The sequence below is a fragment of the Tupaia chinensis genome, unplaced genomic scaffold (assembly GCF_000334495.1).
Source record: "Tupaia chinensis unplaced genomic scaffold, TupChi_1.0 Scaffold147433_1, whole genome shotgun sequence".
Taxonomy (NCBI): Eukaryota; Metazoa; Chordata; class Mammalia; order Scandentia; family Tupaiidae; genus Tupaia; species Tupaia belangeri.
This window is the reverse complement of record NW_006207284.1, coordinates 2,227,649-2,245,515: the sequence shown is the minus strand read 5'-3', so window position 1 is coordinate 2,245,515 and position 17,867 is coordinate 2,227,649. Positions and strand designations below refer to the sequence as shown.

At 40.7% G+C, this 17,867-nt stretch overlaps 1 protein-coding gene across 1 annotated transcript in view; it reads left to right on the top strand.

The window, feature by feature from the left end:
- The first annotated feature begins 11,903 nt into the window (after positions 1–11,903).
- ZRANB3 (zinc finger RANBP2-type containing 3) overlaps positions 11,904–17,867 on the top strand; it is a 269,156-nt gene continuing 263,192 nt past the window's right edge. The window contains exon 1 of the mRNA XM_027768770.1: positions 11,904–11,976. The gene's annotated coding sequence lies outside the window, so the exon portion shown is untranslated. The remainder of the gene's footprint in view (positions 11,977–17,867) is intronic.

The window sequence follows — 17,867 nt, the reverse complement described above, 5'->3', positions numbered from 1 at the left end:
CCATAGATATCTTTGTACACACCAGATGTGCTCACATGCTTGTGACCCAGGCTGGCTAAGGCTGGAGATAGGGTGTGCCATGAAGACCCTAAAGAGGTGCCCCTTTCTTTCTCTCATATGCAAGTATGGAAGAAATGAGTAAACAAACAGAAAAGGGACCCAGAAGAGCCAAAACAAACTTGAAACAGAAGAGAGTTGGAGGACTCACACCTCCCAATTTCAAACCTTCAACAAAGCTACATAATCAAATGATACTGGCATAAATACACACATATAAATCAATGGAACAGAATTTGGAGTCCAAAAATAACCAACTATGTTCTTTTGGTGAACTGATTTTCAATACTGGTGCCAAGACAAGTTGATGGGGAAAAAGAATAGATTTTTTCTAGTCTTTTAAACAAACGACATTGAGACAAAAACTGGGTATCTGCATGTAAAAGGTTGAATTTGGACCCCTAGCATACACACAAACTAAAATGAACATGCACTATCCATTTTACTGATGAGAAATATATCCTTTCCAAGCTGGTGATCTACACTTTTACTTTGATCTGTTCACATTCCTCCCCCACTGCTTTAAAACATCTAACACTTTCTATTAAAGACGTATGAAGGAACTTCAAGAAGTTTGTGGAAAAAAACGGAATTAAAGCACAAGTTCATTTCGGTGAGAAAAATTTTGAAATCCATGCTTTTTTATGTTCATAAAACATCTTCTGTTAACTTTTTGAAGACTGCTTGTAGAATCATACGGTAACCTACAGTGTAATTTAACAAGCATTTATATTACTCTCTCCTCCAAATTAGTTCTCACCTGCTGGTGTAATGCTTGTTATGTCATTATAATAGAATAAAATCTTCTATTTCAGCTTACAGATAATGAATAGGCTTAAAATGTAAATAGCTGGGTGAATAATACATAGCCTCTTGACGAAATCATCCTATAGTAACCAAACAATGAGCAATATAAAGGACCAATCAGATTTTTTCTAGTTTATACAAAGAAGGAATGGAAAAGGAAAGAGCAGCAAGGGAAAAAATTCAGGCTGAGAAAAGAATCGGCATTTAGGGAAAACACACACAAAGCGAAAAATGGAAACAGTATCTTGAATATTATTTGACGTAGATGTGTTTCTATTGTGCTCTGCATGTGACCATGGCTAACAGAATAAATATGTTCATATTATAAAGTTCAAACACAAATGAACTTTATGAAATACACGAATGGTATTTTACAGAAGATATTTGTTTAAAAATAGATATATCCTCCAGACTATATAGGAACATATATATGTAAAATATTTGTACTTGACTTACTGATTTTGAAATAATTATAGCGGGACTGGCAGGTGGTGTGGTGGTTAGGTACTGGACTCCCACATGGCTAACTGAGGTTCAAGTCTTGGACCTGGTGGCTTGCTTTCTTACTTTTCCTTTCTCTCTCTTTAGCCAAATTAAAAATAAATAATGACAAATAAAATCAAATGTTATTTTTAAAAAGAAATAATTATAGATTCACGGAAGCTCCCCAAAAGAAAGGTCCCAGGTGCTATTCATTGAGTTGCCCTCACTGGCATTATCTTAGCACAGTTAATTAAAAATCAAAACTAAAAACCTGACATTGTGATAACGCACGACCTTATTCAGATTTTGCCAGTTTCACACACACACCTTTCTGTGTGCAGGTCTGTGTAATTTTATCACATATATTTAGATTTATGTAAGCACAACCATCACAACCAAGATACAGCACTGTTTTAGCACAATGACTCTTAACATTAACTGCTCCCTGCAACCCATCTTCTAATGACTGGCAACCACTAAACTGTTGTTACTATAATTTTGTCATTTTGAGAATGTTACATAAATGGAACTATACAGAATGTAATCTTTTACAATTGGCTATTTTCACCCAGCATAATTCTTTTGGGTCCCATCCAAGTTACTGTGTGTATTGTTTGTAGCGTTTTGTTGCTGTGTAGTATTCCACAGAAGGGAAATATCACAGTTTAACAATTCATTCAATGAAGGACATTTGGGTTTCCAGTAAAAACAAACACTTATTTTTAAACATAGCAATTATGTCATAAGCAAACTTTATTCCCAAGATGATTTTTAAATGAGGGCCCAATGGTTACTTAAGCTATTGCTTTGCATACATGTATAACATTCCCTCCTTACTCAGTTTCACTCTCTGCAGTTTCAGTTACATGTGCTCAACAGTAGTCAGAAAATATTAAACAGAAACTTTAAGAAATAAACAATTTATAAGTATTAAATTATGCACCATTCTGAGTAGTGTGATGGCGTTCCTCTCTGTCCTGCCTAGGAGACTAATCATCCCTTTGTCCAGTGCATACAGTTTAGTCATTCAGTAATTATCTCAACTTTCAGATAAAAACCCATGTGTGCACGCACACATACTATGTATATATGCATGTATATATAAACAGGGTTCAAGTACTAACTGCAGTATCAAGCATCCACTGGGGATCTTGGAACATAGATCCTGAGAATAAGGGGAAACTATGAAGATTTTGATTCCATGAATATTAAAACTTAAAAAAAAATATTCCAACAAAGATCAAGGCAACAAGGTAAATATGCAGTTGGTTAAACTTCTGAGACTGTGCTATAGTTTAAGTCCCCTTTAAAGTTCATGTGTTAAAAACTTAATCCCCAAATGGTGTTGCAAGGTAGAACCCTCAAGGGGCAATCAGGTCATAGCACTTATGAAATGATTAATGTCATTAGGATAAGCTTGGTCCCCTTCCTTTCCCTCTCATGTTCTCTTGCCCTTCCACCTTCTACCATGGGATGATGTAGCAAGAAGGTCCTTAACAAATGCAGGTCCTCTGACCTTGGAACATCCCAGCCACTAGAAATATAAGAAATAAAGCTCTATTTTTTAAAGTAATTTAGGCATTCTCACATATCCTGTTATGGCAGCACAAAGAAACTAAGACAAATCTAACATTTTACTTGAATTATGAAACTTCTCTCTCTTTTTAAAATTTGCTACAGGGCATGTACACTCACTAAGAGGGAAGAGGTGGGGGATGGTTATGTAATCTTTCTCCATCTCTCCTTTTAGGATACTGGGAAATACACATGCCTGGTGTGGCTTTCAAGACGCTGTGTGTGGGACTTGAACTCCAAAGTTAGACATGTGGGATCCAGCTGCCTTAACCACCATGCCACTGGCTGGCCCAGATTTACAGAACTTCTGTGTAGAAGTTAACTGCACAACTAGCCCATAAAAGTAATTTATATCTTTCAATTATAAAACTAAATTTGGGGAAAGTCAAGTTACAGTACTTTAAACACCTAAATCAGACAATTATCAAGTTATAGCCTTGTAAAAAAGGTCAAAAATAAAAGAAATGGGGACCAACAGATGGCATAATGGTTACATCATTGGACTCCCACATGGTCAACTGCGGTTCGGGTCTCAGACTCAGTGGCTTGAATTTCTCTAAGAAAAAAATAAAAGAAATGTACTTTAATTTCTTTTGCGAGAAGAAGTACAGGGAACTATATACAAGAACACTATTTGAGCTGTAAGCGCTATCATTTAAACGTTAAGTAATCTATTGATAATACTTATAAAACAAGAAGGCTCAAGAAACCCTCATAACTTGCCTGGAGAAGTAAGCTTACAAATAGAAGTGAAGAAAAAAGTTACAAATCTACAATTCACAAGGCAAAATGAGAACAATCATCAAATTCAGACTTTCAAAACTCAAAAGAAAAAATTTAAGTTGATAGATGTGTATGGAGAATACACTGAACAAGTAAGAAGTAGTAAAATGTTGAAATCTAGAAAGAAGTAAAAGTGTTGGACAATAAGTGGAGAACTAGCTTTGTGCCAGGATTTATTAAAACATCTATTATTTCAACCAGTAACTAAGTGAATTAAATTCTGAAAATGATACATATTCATGTGCATGCTGAAGTCTTATCAGATACAAGCAAATTTAATTTATAATATCTTATTTGATAAATTCCAATTACACATGATTATTTGCATGTCTATATCATTAGTAAACACTGCAGGCAGTACCAGAGATTAAGTAGATATAATTTTTTCAAAAGTTTACTACTATACTGAAAAACATCTGATACACTCTTTTGCTTACAACAGTCTATTTAGTTTAGTTATCTTAGAAGTGATAATATGGGACCAGCAATTAGCGTAATGGCTATGTCGCTGGACTCCCACATAGTTGACCGCAGTTTGCGTCCCAGACACAGTGGCTTAAACTCACGCCGGGCGCGTGTGCATGTATGCCCAAGATCCCAAGAGGAGAAGGGATTACGGCGTGCCCACCCCCTGGGGGGAGATTTCTCGCTTTCTGTGTCTCTGTCTGTCTCTGTCTGTATGGCGAGCGCACGCGCCCTATAGCAAAAACCTCTCCAAAAAAAAAAAAAAAAAAAAGGAAGTGAAAAGGAAGTGATAAGTAATAAATTATTACCCATATATGTGAGTTTGACTATAAAGACAGCATATTGATCCTGTGGTTTGGTGCTGAAAGAACTACTTGAAAATTTCATTGTCATTTGTAACCACATTTCTTTGACACATGGACTGTTCAACATATTTGTAATAAATCACAGAAAGTGTTAATAGCAAAAATTTCTAATTTGGATAGCAATAATAGTGCAGCTGTCATGGTGCAGGGGTACTGTGATGACACTCAGTGATGTTGGATCCCTATGGAAGAGCAGGTTCAGTTCCCAGTTTGACTTTATATCCAGAGGAGATGGGCTCCTGCATGGGTATCATGATCCTGGCTGGCTATGAAGGTGGTGTGTGTGTGTGTGGGGGGGGAACTGGGTAGTAAGACTCTGTTAAGAGTGCCTGTGTCTCTCATCTCTCTCCCCATTTCTCAGGCTTTCACCCTCATGAAATAAACGAACTTTAAAAAAAAAATAGCAACAGTAGCTGGATGGTGGCAGTAGTAAGGCACAATGCTCTGTGGGGCTGACCCACATGGGAGGGTTCTGGAGACTTCCCTGAGTGTACACTTGCCCAGTGACACAGGGATGGATGAGGCTGGGAGTGGACCACAGTGTGGAATCCTGTTGGGAATGCTGGCTCTGTCTCTCCCACTCACGGAGGAGATAAAGAAATAAACTTAAAACAAAAATAGTAACAAAATACTACAAGCCCATCAGGCCTTAAGGGCTTATTATTGTAACATTTTCAAGAAAGGCAAAAAAAAAAAAATGTTATTAACTCCCTACTTATTTATTTCTAAGAAATTAAAAAACTTAATATTAACTCAAATGGGTATAATTAGGTATTCTAAAGTGCTAGTTCAAAAAAAAAATCTCTTTACTACTTGGCAAGGCATGGTAATGCATGTCTTGGTATTTAGAAAAGCTTATTTCGATTTTATAAAATGTTCTCTTAGCTGCTGCCACATAAGACCTCCTTGAAGGAGTACCCAGTTGTACAGGGTTCAATAACTTGGGCGCCCAAGTTAAACAATGTAATAATGTAATATATGTTAGAAGATTTATTTACCTCTCCTTGTTATTGGTCAAGAGTATAGCTATCTTGAACACTGGCAGGGCAATACGGTCAGAAAGATTTCTTAATAAAGCTATTTTCATGCTAACTTTAAATCTGTCTTACTGTACAAACTCCAAGGACACCATTATGTGTGAAGACCTAGTATATTTTCCAAAGTGCCCAGAGAGAGAAAGGAGCAGTGTATTTGGCATATTGTTTGACAGAAAAGAAATTCAAGTACTGATAAAAAATATGAATTAAATTACAGCCAAAAAATAAAAAGAATTAAATTACAGCAACAAAACTGTAGTCAACATAGAGTCACAACGATTTCAATGACTTAATTTTAACTCTATGTAAGAATTCAACTGTCAATTACTCGCAGCCTGGTGGCACAATGATGAACAATGAACAGTAACTACATGAACTAGATCTTGAAAAACACAGCAAACAGAACATCAAAAATATTACAATAGCTTACCACTACAACATGGAGAATACTTTTTTTTTTTTTAATTGCCAAGGGTGTATGTGTGTGCTCACCAGAGGGAGAGAAAAGCATTCCCATGGGAAACCATAACCCTTCCATCAGGATTTTGGACATGCGCATACACATGCCTGGCATGTTTTTCAAGCTGCTGGGTCTAGGACTTGTGTGGTCGGCCACATAGGATCTGACTTTCTTAACCACCAAGTGATGGGCTGGCCCAAGAATACCTTTTTCCCCCCAAGAATACTTTTATTCCACAGAATCCATTTGAAATATTTACAAACATTTGCATATAAATTCATAAGGTAAAGAACTTTTCTGTACCTGATTAAATTAATAGTACTTAGTAACAGAATGCTTTCTAAGACTGCAAAACCTGGTATCTACCAGTAACAAACTCACTTTCTAGATATACATGAAAATAACAATAGTTAATACTTAACCACACCCTTAATCACACCAAACTGTCAGGAACAATGCTAGAGGCTTTATATACTTTACCTTTAATCCTTACAACTACATTAATTATCATACCTTCTTAACAGATGAGGTGACGGAATGGTGGGTGCAACATAGAGGGGGTCCCACAGCCAGGAAGACAATGTAGATACCTCCTAGTTTTCATTAGTTCTTTCAGTATATAAAGCACATGAGTTCTGTGCTTTATGTATGCCATTATATAGCATTTACTATAAAATTTATCAGAAAGCACTGAGTTTCTGAAAACACTATGCTGGGTGATGTATGCTATGGATACTTTACAGGGATCCTAGGGGACCCATTCTCCATGGGTAGGAATTTCATTTTTTATATTTTAACACATATCCAAATCTCTTCCAGGTTCTAAATCTGTGAGTCTATGTCTATTTTGTATCTAAGTGTTTTAGTTATGGAAGATCATTAAGTCAGAAGAGTCTTCTCAGACTCTGAAGTGATCTAACAGTCAAAACCAACATACTTTTTTTTTGGGGGGGGGTTGCTATAGGGCACATGCGCTCACCAGACAGAGACAGAGAGACAGAAAGTGAGAAATCACCCCCCGGGGGGATGGCCATGCCACAATCCCTTCTCCTCTGTTCTTCTCTCGGGATCTTGGGCACGCACGCACACGCGCCTGGCGTGAGTTTAAGCCACTGGGTCTGGGACTCGAACCGCGGTCTTCTACGTGGGAGTCCAGGGACATAGCCATTACACCAACTGCTGGTCCCAAAACCAACATACTCTTCAAAACCTGTTTATTCTGGTAACAAATTTTCGAAATGGGCCTAAAATTTTGCCTCTGATTACTGACATGTCTACAGATTTGGAATCATTAATTAAAGATGCATTTCTCCCATGCAAAAAAGCAAAGTGTGGTAATTTTTAAAAAGAATCATTTTATTTAACTTTACTTATTTACTTACTAATTTATTTATTTATTTATTATAATCTGACCAGAGAGGGGGAGAGAGAAAGAAAAAAATGAGAAAGCAAGTCATCAGGTCTGGGACTGGTACCGTGGTATGCCATGTGGGAGTCCAGTGCCCTTAACCACCATGTCACTTGCAGGTGCCAATGTGATATATATATTTTATTATTTTAATTTGACTCATCATTAATTTTATTTATTCATTCATTTGTTTTAATTAGACCAGAGAGAGACTGAGAGAAAGAGAAAGTGAGAAAGCAAGCCACCAAGCCTGAGATTTGAACCTGGTTTGGCCATGTGGGACTGTCCAGCACCTTAACCACCACACCACCCACTGGTCCCCTCCAATGTGGTATTTTTAAAGATGAAAATTCAATCAATCTGTGATGAAGATGTTATCCCAGAATGCCCAAAACATAGTCAAATAAGACAAATTAAAGAAAAATCACAGATATTCATCACCATACTTCAGTCATGCTGATATTCTACTAAATACTTCAAAGATATTACTATGTCAAATAATGTGATATCTGACTTTTTTTCGTTACTCAAAAGTTCTCGTAATCAATGGCATTTAAGTTAAAAGCATAAGGTTTATTCAAAGTTACAATTATACAAACTATAACCTTAAAGACATATATGTTTTGCATTCGTATTAATACACAGATAAACCCCTCGGAAAATTTTATTAGAAAAATAATTTTTTATTTACTAAATCTTATTATTTTGGGAAGCAGCTCTGCACCTTTTACTTAGGTGACTTGCTATCCCAGGATAATTATACACGGGGAATGAGACTCAACAATTTACGCTTTTTATAAAAGCAAGAGCAAAGAACAGAGGCACTCCTTTGTACCTAATAACAAAAAAGAAAACAGTAATTAAAAAAAAAACTTGAAATATACAAGGATTTTCTTGGGCAGTGTAAGCCTCGAGCATTAAAAAAACGTGTGTAAATCTGATCCCCGGGGACCGTGCCACTGACAAGTCATTCAACTTTCTTTTTAATATTCCCATTGTGCTTTCTTTCTGGTGCATAGGCAAGATGTACCTACATCTCACAGACCACTCGGAGTGTCTTCTTTTTTGAAAATGCTCCCCTGAAAGGCTGGGCAGCTCGGAGCACCGGCTCTAAACCACCGGAGAGAACCACGCACGGCACCCGCTCCTGGCAGGCCTGCTGTGGCCGGTTCCCCAGTCCCTGGGGCTGCAAGAGCAGCTGGAGCAGCGGCAGCAGCAGCCATGGCAGGGACTCGGAAACCTTTCCCCTGCCTCCTGCACTAGGCCTCGAGGGGTTTGCTTTTCACATGGCCCCCGGGTGGGGGCGGTGGGCGCAAAGTAGAGACTGCAGCCACCGCCGCAGCAGAGGGCCAGGGAGCCGGGCTCCCTCAGAACCAGACCTCCAGGCGGGCTGGCAGAGACAGAACGTCCAAGGGGCGCCGACGGCTCGGCAGGAAGGCCACCTTCTCACACACATCTGTCCCCTGACTGCCTCCTTCTCCGTTAGCGCTACCGGTTGGCGGGCGGGGGAGGGGAGAGAGGCGCGTTATTCCCGGGGACCGGGGGGGAGGGGAGGACATCTCTTACCCGCGTTACTGAGGAGGCGGAAGAGGCGGCTGGTGCGCGGCGCGGCGGGGCGACGGCGGGGCTGGGTGGGTGCAAGTGAGAGTCTTACGAAAGGGAATTAACCCCATCACCAGCCCGGACCCGCCCCCGGTCCCGGGCGCCGCCCGCGGCTGGCAGAACCCCGCCCCTTCCCACCACGCACTAGCCCCGCCTCCTAGTTCTCTTTGCAGGATAGGCAACTAATCATAGGTTGGCCATTCGTTGATTGACATGAGAACACCCCAATCGTGCTTGAAAAACCTGCCTTCTCTCCACCCCTTCATCTCCTCCTGGGCCGCGGGAGAGCCGTGCCAAGTCTTTCTCCACCCTCCAGGGAAAAAGAACCAATCCGAGGTAAGTAACCGCCCTTGAAGGACGCAAAATACAACCAATGGTAAAACCAGGAGGACAGCCATTTTGCCCACTTGTAAAAGAGCCACCTTTTCCCACGAGTTATAGCCCGAGGTGGGGCAGTTCCGGGAGTTTTTACTGACCTGGAGAGATTTAAGAGACAACTGTATTTATCTGTATTTCTACAGCGAGTATTTATAATACCCTACAGGGATGAGGGTAAATGTTCATTCTCCATGTGGGGAGAAGCGCGGCATGCTGCTAATGGTTAGGCTCCTCCCCTTAGCGGTAAAAGGTTCTAAGCCTAACACCTGGTTGCTCCAGCGTCTGCGGCGGAAGGCGGGGTGATTGCTTCTGTCGGCTTGAACTAACTACAATTCCCAGCGTGCTTTGCCCCCTTGCCCTCATCCTCTGTTAGTTTCCGCGGGACCTGACGGGAATTGTAGTTCCTGTAGCGTACTCATGCCGCCTCTTTGGCCAATGATAAGGGCAAAGTTTTGAATGATTTGGAGTTTGGGCTAAGAATGCGTTGTCGCAAGTCTGTGGTGAAACCTTTATATCACCCTAACAGTGGAGCGGAGGGATAAAGGAGGTCAGGGGAATTTTTTCAAACCCCGTGAGGGTTTACATTGCTGGTATTTGAGCGCCCCTACTTTCGGAGCGTGCCTTTTGACGTCACTTCCGCTCAGGGCGGTCACATCCCAAACCTGTGGCGCGAGTTGGAGGTTTTGCTGCTAATCCTCCAGGTGTGTCCGGCTGGGAGTGCGAGTGTCGTGGCGGGCAAGTAGCTAATTTTCTTGCGCAGCGATAGGAAGTTGAACAGAATTTAGTTATATTTTAAGAAAGAACGGGATAGGGGCAATTCCCGAGTCCTTAATGTCATTCTCCATCCTTAGTCTTCAATCCCGGGGTCCCATATTTCTTTGCCCGCTTGCTGTCAGAGTGCACCCATGTATTTGTGGATAGTGCCTCTCATACTTTTAACTGCTCTGCGTGATGCCTGGCTTCGCGTCATCAGTTCGACAAAAAAAGAAAAAAGTGGGCTTAAAAGTTCTGAGCTGACTCCTCCCCCTTTTGCAAAAACACTTAAGTGTGCTTTGAAGGAGAAAGCCACAGGACTCAAGATTGATCGTCTAGAAGGTCCAGTCACCTTTCAGTAACTTTCTCAATCAAGTGGCCACAAGTTGCCACCTATCGTACACCAATGAGTAAAGGAATCATACAAACAAAACCTTAGGAATTCGGAGTTTTAGCACATTAGACCCTGGTTTATGCCACCTTCTTCGGGACTTAAGATTAAGAGCACATGTACTGTTAGGCATTCCATTTGAAGTCCTCAGGGGAACTCACTGAATGAGTGAAAGAGGTGCCAGAGGCCTTCCCTCCCCTCATGATGCCACTCATTCTTAAAATCTTTCCCCCAAATTTTGACTCAGACATACTTACATAAATTCAAACTCAGTTTGCCCCGTGATTTACTGAGACTTTGTCTCTTAAATCCACTCGTAAGTATTTGTTGAGCACTTATACTGTATTAGGCACTTGACCAGTCTTTTGAGCAGTGCCAAAAATATTTCTTATATGAAAGCTGTGAGAGAGAGACTAAACACAGTGAATGGCAATACTACTTGTTCTTTGCTTTCCAAATTCGTCTTATGTTTAGTGTGTTTATTTGATCTGTTTGTATTTTACTTTTAGATTAAATTAAGCATATTTTCTTCTTTTCATTATTTTTACCGAAGTATTATTTGGTATGTGTCCAGTATTGATGAGTGATGTTTAATGCAGCAAGTAGGTGATAAGTGTTATAGCATAATCCTTATAGAAATGTAACTATTGCTTTTAGCCAGATGATTTTGTGGATATCTTGCTTTGTAAAGCAGCTAGGCTTTTCATTGATAATTTAGCTGCTTAGTTTGGTTTTGTTGTGGGGAGTTTTTTTGTAAATGCCGTAATTAAATTGTTCGCTGTCATTTTATTGAATGTTTTCATTGAGCCACTAATGATGTTCTTCTTCTAAAAATATATTCTTCTTCTTCTAAAAATATATTCATTGTCATTTATTATTATTATTATTATTATTATCTATTTTATTGAAGTTGATGGAAGAGAGACAGAAAGAAAGAAGGAAAGTGAGAAAGCAAACTGCCAGGTCCAGGAGTCCAGCCGCCCCAACCACCACACTACCTGCTGCCTCCCTCCTTTTTTTCTTTGTTTTGGAGAGACTTTTTGCTATAGAGCCATGAACTCGCCAGAGAGACAGAGACAGAAACAGAAAGCGAGAAATCACCTCCCCCAGGAGAGATGGCCATGGCACAATCCCTTCTCCTCCATTCTTCTCTGGGAGTTTATTTGAATGATTTGGAGTTTGGGCTAAGAATGCGTTGTCGCAAGTCTGTGGTGAAACCTTTATATCACCCTAACAGTGGAGCGGAGGGATAAAGGAGGTCAGGGGAATTTTTTCAAACCCCGTGAGGGTTTACATTGCTGGTATTTGAGCGCCCCTACTTTCGGAGCGTGCCTTTTGACGTCACTTCCGCTCAGGGCGGTCACATCCCAAACCTGTGGCGCGAGTTGGAGGTTTTGCTGCTAATCCTCCAGGTGTGTCCGGCTGGGAGTGCGAGTGTCGTGGCGGGCAAGTAGCTAATTTTCTTGCGCAGCGATAGGAAGTTGAACAGAATTTAGTTATATTTTAAGAAAGAACGGGATAGGGGCAATTCCCGAGTCCTTAATGTCATTCTCCATCCTTAGTCTTCAATCCCGGGGTCCCATATTTCTTTGCCCGCTTGCTGTCAGAGTGCACCTATGTATTTGTGGATAGTGCCTCTCATACTTTTAACTGCTCTGCGTGATGCCTGGCTTCGCGTCATCAGTTCGACAAAAAAAGAAAAAAGTGGGCTTAAAAGTTCTGAGCTGACTCCTCCCCCTTTTGCAAAAACACTTAAGTGTGCTTTGAAGGAGAAAGCCACAGGACTCAAGATTGATCGTCTAGAAGGTCCAGTCACCTTTCAGTAACTTTCTCAATCAAGTGGCCACAAGTTGCCACCTATCGTACACCAATGAGTAAAGGAATCATACAAACAAAACCTTAGGAATTCGGAGTTTTAGCACATTAGACCCTGGTTTATGCCACCTTCTTCGGGACTTAAGATTAAGAGCACATGTACTGTTAGGCATTCCATTTGAAGTCCTCAGGGGAACTCACTGAATGAGTGAAAGAGGTGCCAGAGGCCTTCCCTCCCCTCATGATGCCACTCATTCTTAAAATCTTTCCCCCAAATTTTGACTCAGACATACTTACATAAATTCAAACTCAGTTTGCCCCGTGATTTACTGAGACTTTGTCTCTTAAATCCACTCGTAAGTATTTGTTGAGCACTTATACTGTATTAGGCACTTGACCAGTCTTTTGAGCAGTGCCAAAAATATTTCTTATATGAAAGCTGTGAGAGAGAGACTAAACACAGTGAATGGCAATACTACTTGTTCTTTGCTTTCCAAATTCGTCTTATGTTTAGTGTGTTTATTTGATCTGTTTGTATTTTACTTTTAGATTAAATTAAGCATATTTTGTTCTTTTCATTATTTTTACCGAAGTATTATTTGGTATGTGTCCAGTATTGATGAGTGATGTTTAATGCAGCAAGTAGGTGATAAGTGTTATAGCATAATCCTTATAGAAATGTAACTATTGCTTTTAGCCAGATGATTTTGTGGATATCTTGCTTTGTAAAGCAGCTAGGCTTTTCATTGATAATTTAGCTGCTTAGTTTGGTTTTGTTGTGGGGAGCTCTTCCGATGTAAATGACGTAATTAAATAGTTCGCTGTCATTTTATTGAATGTTTTCATTGAGCCACTAATGATGTTCTTCTTCTAAAAATATATTCTTCTTCTTCTAAAAATATATTCATTGTCATTTATTATTATTATTATTATTATTATCTATTTTATTGAAGTTGATGGAAGAGAGACAGAAAGAAAGAAGGAAAGTGAGAAAGCAAACTGCCAGGTCCAGGAGTCCAGCCGCCCCAACCACCACACTACCTGCTGCCTCCCTCCTTTTTTTCTTTGTTTTGGAGAGACTTTTTGCTATAGAGCCATGAACTCGCCAGAGAGACAGAGACAGAAACAGAAAGCGAGAAATCACCTCCCCCAGGAGAGATGGCCATGGCACAATCCCTTCTCCTCCATTCTTCTCTGGGAGTTTAGGCATGCACACACAAGCTCCCAGCATGAGTTTTAAGCCACCAGGTCCGGCACTTGAACCACTGTCTACCACATGGGAGTCCAGCGATGTAACCATGGCGCCATCTGTTGATCCTAGTACATTTTTCTTGAAACGACCTGTAAACATTATCTGATGTTTCATAGTTGAAGAAATTGGGCTTCAGTATAGTTACCTAAGACTTTAAGGCTGAGGTGCTTAATCTAATCAATAGATTTTGTAATTCAAATTCATATCTAGATCTGTTTGATTCTTGAATTCTTGATCACTGCTCATCCTGCCTCTTAGATGTTTCTTAATTCCTCAGTATGTGCCAGACACATAGTGAAAAAAAACATAAAATTCCATCCTAGGTTTCTGGAACCAATAGTGGCAATTACTTCCTCTTTTAGGCCATTCTTTGCCATGTAGTTAATACGTACTCATTGTGTTTAAAAACACAGGAAAATATAAAAAAGAAAGGTCATCAGCAATCTTATTACCCTGAGATACCACTGTTTATAGATAACTCTCTCTCTCTTTATTTATTATTATTTTTTTTTTGGAGAGGTTTTTGCTACAGGATGCGTGCACTCGCTAAATAGAGACAGGGAGATAAAGAGACAAAAAGTGAGAAATCACCCCCCCGGGGGGATGGCCACGCCACAATCTCTTCTCCTCCATTCTCCTTGGGATCTTGGGCACGCACACACACACGCGCCTGGTGTGAGTTTAAGCCACCAGGTCTGGGACTCAAACCGCGGTCTACTACTTGGGAGTTCAGCGACATAGTCATTACGCTAACTGCTGGTCACAAGCATCTATTTATTTTTCTATTTTCAAGCCACCATGTTTGGGACTTGAACCATGGTCAACCATGTGGGAATCTAGTGCTTAATGACCACACTATCTGCTGGTCCCCCACCCCCTTTTTTTTTAAAGGTAGTTTGGGTACTATTTTAATGATTTTTATGATTCTGATTTTCTTGATTTTCTTTGGACACTGTTCTGTGTTCATAGTTATGCCTTTCCATTGACTTGTACCATACCCATGATTATTTTTTAAATTTTTATTTTTTTAAAGAATTACTTTGTTTTGACCAGAAAGGAACAGAGCCAGAGAGAGCGAGGGAGAGAAAGAGAGAGAAAGTGAGAAGGCAAGCCGCCAGGTGCGGGACTTGAACCATGGTCGGCTGGCCATATGGAGTCTAGCGCCCTTAACCACCACGCCATCTACTGGCCCCATACCCATCATTTTAATTTCTGTACCTTTATATTTGCTGTTTAATAGGTACATTGTGGTCCCAACTTTTTCTGATATTTTCTTGTCACTTTCAGCTTTCCGTTTTAGAATAATTTCCTCAAGTTAAAAATTAAATCTCTGCATATTTATGTTTTAAGAAGATTCAAGTTTGACATTTACGTAGATACTGAGTACTACTTCTTAAAGGAAGGTGCATAATACACTTCATATTAAAAATGCACAATATACCATAGGTATTGTTGAGACTCAGTGGGTCTGTGCTTTATTGAAACATGTTTTCATTTCATGTTTTCATTACAGATTTGATATAAATCGGTTCAAGAGCATACTTTATTTTTTACCCCTTTCTTTTTTTCTTTAGAATTATTTAATTTTATTCATCATTATTATTTTTTTAATTTGACCAGAGAGAGAAAAAGTGAGAAAGCAAGCCACCAGGTCCAGGACTCAAACCATGGTCAACAATGTGAGAGCCCAACACCTTAACCACTATGCCACTTGCTGGCCCTCTCATATTTTTTATATTAAGTAGTCACTGGAGATGTGGCCTGCTGTATTCAGGGACCAAGGTGACTGAATCTCTGCTCTAAACCCCATCTTCCAGACCCCCCCAAAAAACCTCAGACAGAAGTAATTTAAATCTGAGGTGTGGCCTCTGTGTTTAGGGCCAAGGCAGCTGAATCGGCTTCAGAGATTCAGAAACCCCATCTTCCAGGCATCCCTCTGCCCCCCCCTTTTCTGCTCTAAACCTGATTTTCTATACCCTTACCCCAAAAAAAACAAAAACAAAAACAAAACTCAGACAGATAAGGCAACCTCTGTCTTCTTTCTGTCTTTGTCTGTCTCTCCCATTAAATTTTTCTTTTTTAACTTTTTTTTTCTTTATTTTCAAAATACTTCTTGTCACATCTGACCTCTCCTCTCTCTTGCTAATTTCAGAAGTCATTTTTGCTTTTTAAGAAGAAAATTTTCCTGTTTTTGGTTGTTTTTGTTTTGGTTGTTTTTTCCTTTTCCCCCCTTACTTTCTTACTCTGCTGTTCAGCCTCTAGGCACTGTCTATACAGGCCTAGGTGCATATTAGCCAAGCATCTGAATACTTTTAGGTTATGGAAATCTTCAACCCCTACTGAACCTGCTGCCTGAAGGAAGAAACTCTTCTATATAAATCTGAACTCAAAATCTCTTTTTGTGGATACTATGTTGCAAAATTGTCAGAGAAATACCTCACACTAAAGGCAGCACATGACTTTACTGTTGCAGAAATCTTCTCTAAGCAATTAGCCAAAAGTGAGTACACCACCAAATGACAAAAATTCAGAGACTAGACTGCAGAGTGAGTAGCAGGGAGAAGTATAGACCTGTAGAGAGTGCAGCTCATCTCCTCCCACATGCTTCTGAACTCTTAGTTGAAACCCCACAGCTCAGCCCAAGTGCACCTATTCCGTAGAAACTGTGAGACCTTTGGGGCCGGCAGGTGGTGTGGTGGTTAAGGGCATTGGACTCCCACATGGTTGACTGTGGTTCGAGTCCCAGACCTGGCAGCTTGCTTTCTTACTTTTCCTCTCTCACTTTGTCCCTCTCTGGTCAAATTAAAATAAATAAATATATAAAGTTAAATTTAAAAAAAAAGAAAGAAACTGTGAAACCTTTGTAATATCCAGTTCCAAAGACAGAAGTACAGGTTGCTTGGTGAGCATCAGGGAAACAGAATTACAGAGAGATTGCTGGTCACCTTCTACCGCAGACCTCTGAATGCTTAGATTTAACTCCAAGAAATAAAGAAGAAACATATAATCCATCAGGTGACCAGAAACCACTGCAGAGGCGCAGAAATATGAAAAACTAAGAAAATAGTTCTCCCCCAAGGGAAAAGAAAAATCCTTCATTATCCACAGATAGTACAATGGAATTTGTGGAAATATCCAGTAAAGAATTCAGAATATTCATAGTGACAAAACTAAATGAGATGCAAGAGAAGAGGGACAACTCTAGAAGGTCTAAGAGAAAAGAGAACAAGTTCCAGGAGGTGAGGAAGTTCTTTCATAATTTGAAAGAAAAAAATACATGCCATAGAAAAGAATCTAAGAGGGACCAGCAGTTAGCGTAATGGCTATGTCGCTGGACTCCCATGTAGTCAACTGCAGTTAGCGTCCTGGACCCGGTGCCTTAAATTCATGCTGGGCGCATGTGCATGCGTGCCCAATATCCCGAGAGGAAAATGGAGGAGAAGGGATTGCGGCACGGCCATCCCCCCTGGGGGGTGATTTCTCGCTTTCTATCTCTCTGTCTCTCTCTGTCTGTCTGGCAAGCGCATGCACCCTATAGCACAAATCTCTCCAAAAAAAAAAAAGAATCTAAGAGATGATGAGATAAGATGAATCAAAGAGATGAAGGCTATAATACAGGAAATCAAAACTTCCCTCAAAAGTATTAAAAGCAAATTAGACCATACAGAAGATTGACTCTCTGATGTTGAAAAAAAAAAAAAACCTGTGACTTAGAAAAAAATCACCAAAAAGACAGGAAGTACCCCTCAACATGAGCATGATATATATATGAGAAATACTAGATACCATTAAGCTCCCAAACATCCAGATAATCCGTATCCCAGAAGGTGAAGAAACTAATAAGGGCATTAATAATTTAGTCATTAGGGGCAGCCTTTTTTTTCCGTCCCCGGCGGGGCCTCTGCTCCGCATGCCGCGGGCTGGGCCGCCTGGCCCCCGCTGCCTCTCCAGCGCTGGGTGTGTCCCGCGCTTGGCTCAGACGCGGGCTGGTGGCGCAGACCAGCCGAGGTCGCCGTCCTTCCTTTCTCTGGCCTGGCGGGTGAACGGGATGTGGCGCTGGGGCTGGCATGTGGCCGGCCGCCCGGGCTGGCGTGTGGCCGCTGGGCCTGCGCGTGGCCGCCGGGCCTGAGCGTGGCCGCCAGGCCTGCACGTGGCCCTGGGCCTGCACGTGGCCCCCCGGGCCTGTGTGTGGTGTGGCCGCCAGGCCTGCGCATGGCCGCTGGCCCACGGGGGGCA